This window comes from Pan paniscus, chromosome 5, assembly GCF_029289425.2.
Source record: "Pan paniscus chromosome 5, NHGRI_mPanPan1-v2.0_pri, whole genome shotgun sequence".
Classification (NCBI taxonomy): Eukaryota; Metazoa; Chordata; class Mammalia; order Primates; family Hominidae; genus Pan; species Pan paniscus.
Window position 1 is genome coordinate 127149418 of NC_073254.2, and position 9085 is coordinate 127158502.

General features: G+C 44.3%; 1 non-coding gene across 1 annotated transcript; it reads left to right on the forward strand.

The window, feature by feature from the left end:
* The first annotated feature begins 440 nt into the window (after positions 1–440).
* On the forward strand, positions 441–549 carry LOC112440218 (U6 spliceosomal RNA). Its single transcript, XR_003028398.2, has one exon. It is a non-coding gene; the product is annotated as a U6 spliceosomal RNA (small nuclear RNA).
* Positions 550–9085: the final 8536 nt, after the last annotated feature.

Consider the following 9085-nt stretch of genomic DNA (forward strand, 5'->3'; position numbering starts at 1 on the left):
CAGGGTATTGTTATGCTGCCCAGGCTGGTCTTAGACCCCTGGGCTCAAGCGATCCACCCGCCTCAGCCTCCCAAAGTGCTGAGATTACAAGCCTGAACTGCTGTGCCTGACCTGGCATGAATTTAGATAGGGCAGTTAGCTCCCAAATTCCTCACAGCTAGCTAGACTGACCCACAATGGTCATTTTGTTGTTAACCCTGCAAGAAATTGTAACCTTCCATTTCATATGACTGATTTATTTGGATCTCAGTTATAATTACAATTACAATTATAATTACAATAGGATTTACTGTATTAATTTATAACCAATAATTGATGAAAGTACTCTCTTAGTAAACTAAAGGCCAAAGAATATTAAATTAGACATTGTACTAATTATTTTGTGCTAATTATACATATACATATTATATATATAAAATATTTATACACACATATACAGAATGCTCGCTTTGGCAGCACATATACTAAAACTGGAATGATGCAGAGATTAGCATGGCCTCTGCACAAGGATGACACTTTTACTTAACTTTGCAAAAAAAAAAAAAAATTAAGAGAACCAATAAACACACACACACACACACACCCCCCTCAAAGCTTGAGTTTATTTATTTTTCGAGACAGGTCTCACTCTGTCACCCAGACTGGAGTGCAGTGGTGCAATCTTGGCTCATTGCAACCTCTGCCTCCCGGGTTCAAGCAATTCTCCTTCCTCAGCCTCCCGAGTAGCTGGGATTACAGACATGCACCACTACTGCCTGGCTATTTTTTTTTTTCTTTCTATTTTTAGTAGAGACGGTGTTTCTACTAAAACCCCGTTTAGTAGAAACGGGGTTTTTTTCAGTAGAGACGGGGTTTCTCCATGTTGGTCAGGCTCATCTCGAACTCCCGAACTCAGGTGATCCACACACCTCGGCCTCCCAAAGGGCTGGGATTACAGGCATGAGCCACCGCACCCGGCTAAACATCCTGTTTTCTTTTTTGTTGTTGTTTTTGAATCAAAGTCTTGTTCTGTCACCAGACTGGAGTGCAGTGGTGCCATGTTGGCCAGGCTGGTCTCAAACTCCTGACCCCAAACAATCCCCACTGCTCGGCCTCCCAAAGTGTTGGTATTACAGGCGTGAGCCACCGCACTCAGCCCAGTTTATTATATTACTGAAATTTTCAGGCTGGGCATGGTGGCTCACACCTGTAATACCAGCACTTTGGGAGGCTGAAGCTGGAGGAACACCTGAGCTCAGGAGTTCAAGACCTGCCTGGACAATAAAGTGAGACCCCATCTCTACAAAGATTACACAAATTAGCTGGGCATGGGCGTACATACCTGTAGTCCCAGCTACTCAGGTGGCTGAGGTGTGAGGGTTGCTTGAGCCCAAGAGGTCAAGGCTGTAGTGAGCTATGATCATGCCATTGCACTTTAGCCTGAGCAACAGAGTGAGACTCTCTCAAAAAAACCCAAAATAGACAAAGAAAAAATGAAGGCTGGCCATGGTGGCTCACACATGTAATCCTAGCACTTTGGGAGGCTGAGGTGAGAAGACTGCTTTAGCCCAGGAATTTGAGACCAGCCTGGGCAACATGGCGAAACCTCTTCTCTACAAAAACTTACAAAAATTTGCTGGGTGTGGTGGTGTGTGCCTGTAGTCCCAGCTACTCAGGAGGCTGAGGTGGGAGGATTGCTTGAGCCTGGGAGGTCGAGGCTGCAGTGAGCCATGATCACACCACTGCACTCCAGCCTGGGAGACAGACTGATACCCTGCCTCAAAAAAAAAGGAAAAGAAAAGATGGAAAAAGTACTAGAAAAAAGTGAACCAGGCTGGGCGTGGTGGTTCAGGCCTGTAATCCCAGCACTTTGGGAGGGCGAGGCGGGTGGATCACTTGAGGTCAGGAGTTTGAGACCAGCCTGGCCAACATGGTGAAACCCTGTCTCTACCAAAAATACAAAAAAAAAAAAAAAAATTAGCTGGGCGGGGTGGCACGCGCCTGTAGTCCCAGCTACTCAGGAGGCTGAGGCAGGAGAATTGCTCAAACCAGGGAGACAGAGGTTGTAGTGAGCCAAGATCACACCACTGCACTCCAGCCTGGGTGACAGAGTGAGACTCTGTCTCAAGAAATACAGTGAAGGAGTTAGTAAAATTTACCACTGGTAGCTGGGCACGGTGGCTCACGCCTGTGATCCCAGCTCTTAGGGAGGCAGAGCCAGGAGGATGGCTTGAGCCCAGGAGTTCGAGACCTGCCTGGGCAATATAGTAAGACCCTGTTCTCCACAAAAAGGGGAGAAAAAAAAAAGAAAGAAAAAAATTACCTCTGGTAAAACTAGTTCTTGGACCCTTGAAGGTGACTTATTTGTTTTCTGTCAATATCACCCTGTGTGTTATGTTTTTTCAGGTAGGAGATGGCTTGGTGAGTAGGAATTATTTTCAGTTTCAAATAAATCTCATTTTGGCTTTCATTCCTCTGAAAATTAGCAATACAGGGATGAAAAGAATTGTGCCTGTCTTGCACTATTGTGCACTGTTCTTGCACTAAGAATAGTGCTTCATATCATAAGCACTGTATGTGTTGCCATTATTAGTAACCTTTGCAGTGATGATTGTGCTCATAGATCACCCAGACACACTCTCCCTCTTGCTGCCATCCCCGCCCCATTCACCCGTCTAAAACAGGTACTGTATGTCTTTTTTTGGGGGGGACAGAGTTTCGCTCTGGTTGCCCAGGCTGGAGTGCAATGGTGCAATCTCGGCTTACTGCGACCTCTGCCTCCTGGGTTCAAGCGATTCTCCTACCTCAGTCTCCTGAGGAGCTGGGATTACAGGCGCCCGCCACCACGCCCAGCTCATTTTGTATTTTTAGTAGAAATGGGGTTTCACCATGTTGGCCAGGCTGGTCTTGAGCTCCTGACCTCAGGTAATCCACCCACCTCAGCCTCCGAAAGTGCTGGGATTACAGGCGTGAGCCACCATGCCCGGCTAAAACAGGTACTATATGTCAAACACACACCATTGTGTGGCCACTCCTTGAATAGTTCACTGAACATTTTAGATGGCTTCACGCTTACAGAGTTTCTTTCTTTTTTTTTGAGAGAGAGTCTCACTCTGTGGCCCAGGCTAGACAGCCTCCCGAGTAGCTGGGACTACAGGTTCACGTCACCAGAGTGAGACTGCATCTCAAATAATAATAATACAAAAGTGACCCAAAAGAAAGGGGGAAGAGGCTGGGTGCAGTGGCTCACACCTGTAATCCCAGCACATTGGGAGGCTGATGGGCGGATCACATGAGGCCAGGAGTTTGAGACCAGCCTGGCCAATATGGCAAAACCCTGTTTCTACTAAAAATACAAAAATTAGCCAAGTGTGGTGGCGCATGCCTGTAATCCCAGCTACTGGGGTTACTGAGGCATGAGAGTCTCCTGAACCCGGAGGTGGAGGTTGCAGTGAGCTGAGATTGCGCCACTGCACTCCAGCCTGGGCGACATAGCTAGATCCTGTCTCAAGAAAAAAAAAAAAAGAATGAAGGAAGAATCTTAGTATTTGACAATGTAGAATATAAGGGAAAAAATATATAATAAGGGAAAAAGAAGGGTGTTACACACTGATGAATGATAGAGCAAGAAGCACCTGAAAAAATTGCAGGAATAGATACATTAGGTTAAAAGATTTTAACACATGCTTTTTAGAAATTGATACATTGGAATTACAGTTGTAAGCGACCATGCCCAGCTCAATTTTTATTTGTTTTTGTCTTTATTTATTTATTTATTTTTTTGAGACAGGGTCCCACTCTGTTGCCCAGGCTGGAGTGCAGTGGCGCAATCTCAGCTCACTGCAACCTCTGCCTCCCAGGGTCAAGCAATCTTTCCACCCCAGCCTCCCAAGTAGCTGGAACTACAGGTAGGTACCACCACTGCTGGGTAATTTTTGCATTCTTTTGTAGAGACGAAGTTTTGCATGTTTCCAGGCTAGTCTTGAATTCCTGGGCTCAAGTGATCTACCTGCCTTGGCCTCCCAAAGTGCTGGGATTACAGGCATGAGCACCTGGCCTGTCTTTTTGATTTAAATTTCTCTTTGAGATAATCTTATTATTGGATCTGTTTAATTCAATCTGAAAGTCTGTTTTTTAATTGAATTTAATTAATTTTTATTTATTATAATTCATTATAAGCACTTATTTCTGCCTTTTTATTCCATATTTTTCATTTACTACAGGTCTTGGTCTGTTTTGTGTTGCTATAACAGAATTAGGCTGGGTAATTTATCAAGAGGTTTATTTGGCTCAGGATTCTGGTGGCCGGAAGGTTCAAGATTGGGTAGCTGCATCTGGTGAAGGTCTCAGGCTGCTTCCACTCATGGTGGAAAGAGGAAGGGGAATGGGAGTGTGCAAAGATCATAAGGCAAGAGAGAAAGCAAGGGAGAGAAAGCAAGGCAGCTAGACTCTTAACAACCCACTCTCTGGAAAGCTAACTCATTCCTGCAAGTGTGAGAATGGGTTCCTGGGAGAGCATTAATCCATTCATGAGAAATCCACCCCCATGACCCAAACACCTCCCACTAGGCCCCACCTCCCAACACTGCCACATTGGGAATCAAATTTCTTTCTTTCTTTTTTTTTTTTTTTGAGATGGAGTCTCGCTCTTGTTGCCCAGGCTGGAGTGCAATGGCCTGATCTCAGCCCACTGCAACCTTTGCCTTCCAGGTTCAAGTGATTCTCCTGCCTCAGCCTCCCGAGTAGCTGGGATTACAGGCATCCGCCACCTCGCCCAGCTAATTTTTTGTATTTTTAGTAGAGACGGGGTTTCACTATGTTGGCCAGGCTGGTCTCGAACTCCTGACCTCAGGCAGTCCACCCGCCTTGGCCTCCCAAAGTGCTGGGATTACAGGCGTGAGCCACTGTGCCCAGCTGGGAATCAAATTTCAACATGAGTTTTGATAGGGACACACCATATCCAAACCATAGCACTACACATTTTTCTTTTCCCCTTTCTTCTTTGCATTGGATTGTTGCTTTTATTAGTTGTTGCTGGCTTAAATGTTAAGCATTCCAGTACGCCTGGAACCTGTCTTACTTCAAAGTTCATGTGTGTCTGCTGCATCACTCCAGGAATTATTATTATCTTTTTTTTTTTTTTTTTTGAGATGGAGTCTTGCTCTGTCACCCAAGTTGGAGTGCGCTGGCATGATCTCAGCTTACTGAAATCTCCGCCTCCCGGGTTCAAGTGATTCTTCTTCCTCAGTCTCCCAAGTAACTGGGACTACAGACATGTGCCACCATGCCTAGCTAATTTTTTGTATTTTTAGTAGACACAGGGTTTCACCATGTTGCCCAGGCTGGTCTCGAACTCCTGACCTCAAGTGATTCACCTGCCTCGGCCTCCCAAAGTGCTGGGATTACAGGCATGAGCCACCGCGCCCGGCCCTCACCAGGAATTATATGTCAGTGGAAGTTTAGGAATGTATCATCGACTCCAGTGGATCTAAAACAGGGTGTGTGTGTGAGAATTACCTGAAAATTCTGAAAAACATAGGTCTGGATACAGCCCTTATTCTAATGCAAGCCCTTGATTTTAATACGAGTGGTTCATAGACCATATTGTGCAAATACTGTTCTAATCCAACCTCTTCCCTTTTTTTTTTTTTTTTTTTTTGAGGCTGAGTTTCGCTCTTGTTGCCCAGGCTGGAGTGCAATGGTGGGATCTTGGCTCATTGCAACCTCCGCCTCCTGGGTTCAAGCAATTCTCCTGCCTCAGCCTCCCGAGTAGCTGGGATTACAGGCATGCACCACCATGCTTGGCTAATTTTGTATTTTTAGTAGAGACGGGGTTTCTCCATATTGGCCAGGCTGGTCTCCAACTCCTGACCTCAGGTGATTCACCCGCCTCGGCCTCCCAAAGTGCTGGGATTACAGGCGTGAGCTACCATGCCAGGTCCTGTCCTTTATGTTCAAAGAAGTCTCTAGACCTATTTTATAACCTGTATTCTTCTGATTAGAGTTTGTAAACCAGTGTTCCTTTACTATTACTCTATTTTACTTGCTTGCTTCATTTTTTTTTTTTTTTTTTTTTTTTGAGATGGAGTCTCGCTCTGTCGCCCAGGATGGAGTGCAGTGGCGCAATCTCGGCTCACTGCAAGCTTTGCCTCCCGGGTTTATGCCATTCTCCTGCGTCAGCCTCCGGAGTAGCTGGGACTACAGGTGCCCGCCACAACGCCTGGCTAATTTTTTGTATTTTTTTAGTAGAGATGGGGTTTCACCATATTAGCCAGGATGGTCTCTATCTCCTGACCTTGTGATCCGCCCGCCTCGGCCTCCCAAAGTGCTGGGATTACAGGCATGATCCACCACGCCCAGCCTAAGCTTCATTGTTATAAAAACACATTTCCTTTAACAGCATTTATCGAATGGCACCCTCTGTGGTAGGTACAGTGATTGGTGCCTTCAGGCAATTAGCAGCTATTCTATACTAGTAAGCACGACTATCCAATTCCACAAGAAAGGAAGAAGAAACCTGGAGAATTTGTCCCATCACACCTGATAGATAAGCTAGGATTTGAGGTGTTTTGTTTTGTTTGTTTTTTTTGAGACAGTCTCGCTCTGTTGCCCAGACTAGAGTGCAGTGGCTGGATCTCTGCTCACTGCAACCTCCGTCTCCCAGGCTCAAGTGATTCTCATGCTTCAGCCTCCTGAGTAGGTGGAACTACAGGCGTACGCCACCACGCCCAGCTAATTTTTGCATTTTTTGTAGAGATGGGGTTTCACCATATTGGCCAGGCTGGCCTCGAACTCCTGGCCTCAAGCGAACCACCTGCCTCGACCTCCCAAAGTGCTGGGATTACAAGTGTAAGCCACCACGCCCAGCCAAGAAGCTAGGATTTGAACCCAGATCTGTTTATTCCATTGGTTATCTTCCACTATTTTCAAAGAGAATCTGATCCCAAGAAGCCCACAGTATAGTGGGAAAGACACAAATAATCTCATTCTATGGTTTACCTTTGTATCCAAGGCAGTGCTATGCACATAGTAACACTTAATAAATGTCAATGAAAAGAAGGCATGAACTTATCCTGGTTTCTTACTTCTTTTTCTTTTTTTTTTTTTTTTTAGATGGAGTCTCACTCTGTCACGCAGGCTGGAGGGCAGTGGCGTGATCTCGGCTTACTACAACCTCCGCCTACAGCCTCCAGAGTAGTTGGGACTACAGGCACGTGCCACCATGCCCAGCTGATTTTTGTTTGTATTTTTAGTAGAGACAGGGTTTCACTGTGTTAGCCAGGATGGTCTCAATCTCCTGACATCATGATCTGCCCGCCTCGGCCTCCCAAAGTGTGGGGATTACAGATGTGAGCCACCGCGCCCGGCCTCTTATTTTTCCGTTGATGGTTTCTAAGTCAGGGGAATCACAATCTGGTAAAATAAAGAAGCAAAGAGGATTGTTAAGGAAACACAAATTTGAGCCGGGCGCGATGGCTCACGCCTGTAATCCCAGCACTTTGGGAGACCAAGGCGGGCGGATCACCTGAGGTCAGGAGTTCGAGAGCAGCCTGACCAACACGGCGAAACCCCGTCTCTACTAAAAATATAAAATTAGCTGGCGTGGTGACGCATGCCTATAATCCCAGCTACTTGGGAGGCTGAGGCAGGAGAATCGCTTGAACCTGGGAGGCGGAGGTTGCGGTGAGCTGAGATTGCGCCATTGCACTCCAGCCTGGGCAACAATAGCAAAAACTCCATCTCAAAAAAAAAAAACAAACAAAAAACAAACAAACAAACAAAAAAACAAAAAAAGGAAACACAAATTTGGAGACAAAATAGAAAGAGCCTATGTCACACAGTGATTTTCTTCCTCTGCACAGTTACTATAACAGGTCATCAGTCACTTTGCAAAAACGTCCATTATAAATCAGGGCTACTTCCATTTTGTACTATTTATCTTTCTAATGTATTTAATAAAAACCCATTAAGGAATATAAAAATATAATTTTAGTATTATTTTCTCCTTCCTGTAATCAGTTTTATAACACTGATGTTGAACATAATGGAGCAAGCAACTATATGTAACTGTAGAAATTATTGCTAGGAATTTGCATATGAAATACACACGTTTTACTGCCTTTAGTTGGCTTTGTTAACTAGGTTATAAATAGTACAGTTGACATACCAGAAACGGAAAGCACTTTTTGATGAGCACATGCTATGAATGGAAGAAGTGTTCAAACACAGTGTTTAATTTGGAAAGCTTTCATTAGAACTAGCTAAAGGGGAAAGTGGTTTATTTCCTAATCATAGCCTTGCTTAATAATCCAATCATATAGAAAGACTTATGGAAAAGCTTTCTAAAAACAGATATTTATGCTACAATTTGGGTAAACAAGTGATACATCTAGTCTATAAACATATGTTGATGGTGTTGGTGGTCACTTTTAAGAAAATTGAACTTTGGGAGGTCGAGGCAGGTGGATCACGAGGTCAGCAGACCAAGACCATCTTGGCCAACATAGTGAAACCCGTCTCTACTAAAATTACACAACTTAATTGGGTGTGGGGGCATGCGCCTGTAGTCCCAGCTACTAGGGAGGCTGTGGCAGGAGAATTGCTTGAACCCAGGAGGTGGAGGCTGCAGTGAGCGGAGATCGCACCATCGCACTCCAGCCTGGGCGACAGAGCAAGACTCTGTCTCAAAAAAAAAAAAAAAAAAGAAAAAGAGAAAGAAAAAGAAAATTGAGCAGTTTGGATTAAATATTAAATAATTTCCCTCTGTGTATATGTGGAGAGGCAAAGGAAGTCATAGGACTAAGATATAAAATTGGAAAGTGCAGTTTATATTTATACCACTTTCAAAAGAGAAAGCGCATACTATGTCATTTTGCTGAAATCACATACCAGAATTTGAAATTTTGAAAACTATTTGAAGAACTTTATTGAGCTAGAACAAAAAGATGCCATTCATTTTGACTGCATGAACATAAAAACTATCATTAATAAGGCAGCGTTTTTGCTGATATTTTATATTGCTAGAGGGCAAAAATTCAATAAATGTTACTATGCAGGCTGTTTCAATCATTATAAAGTATAGAAACAAAGGCTGGTGACGACTTTT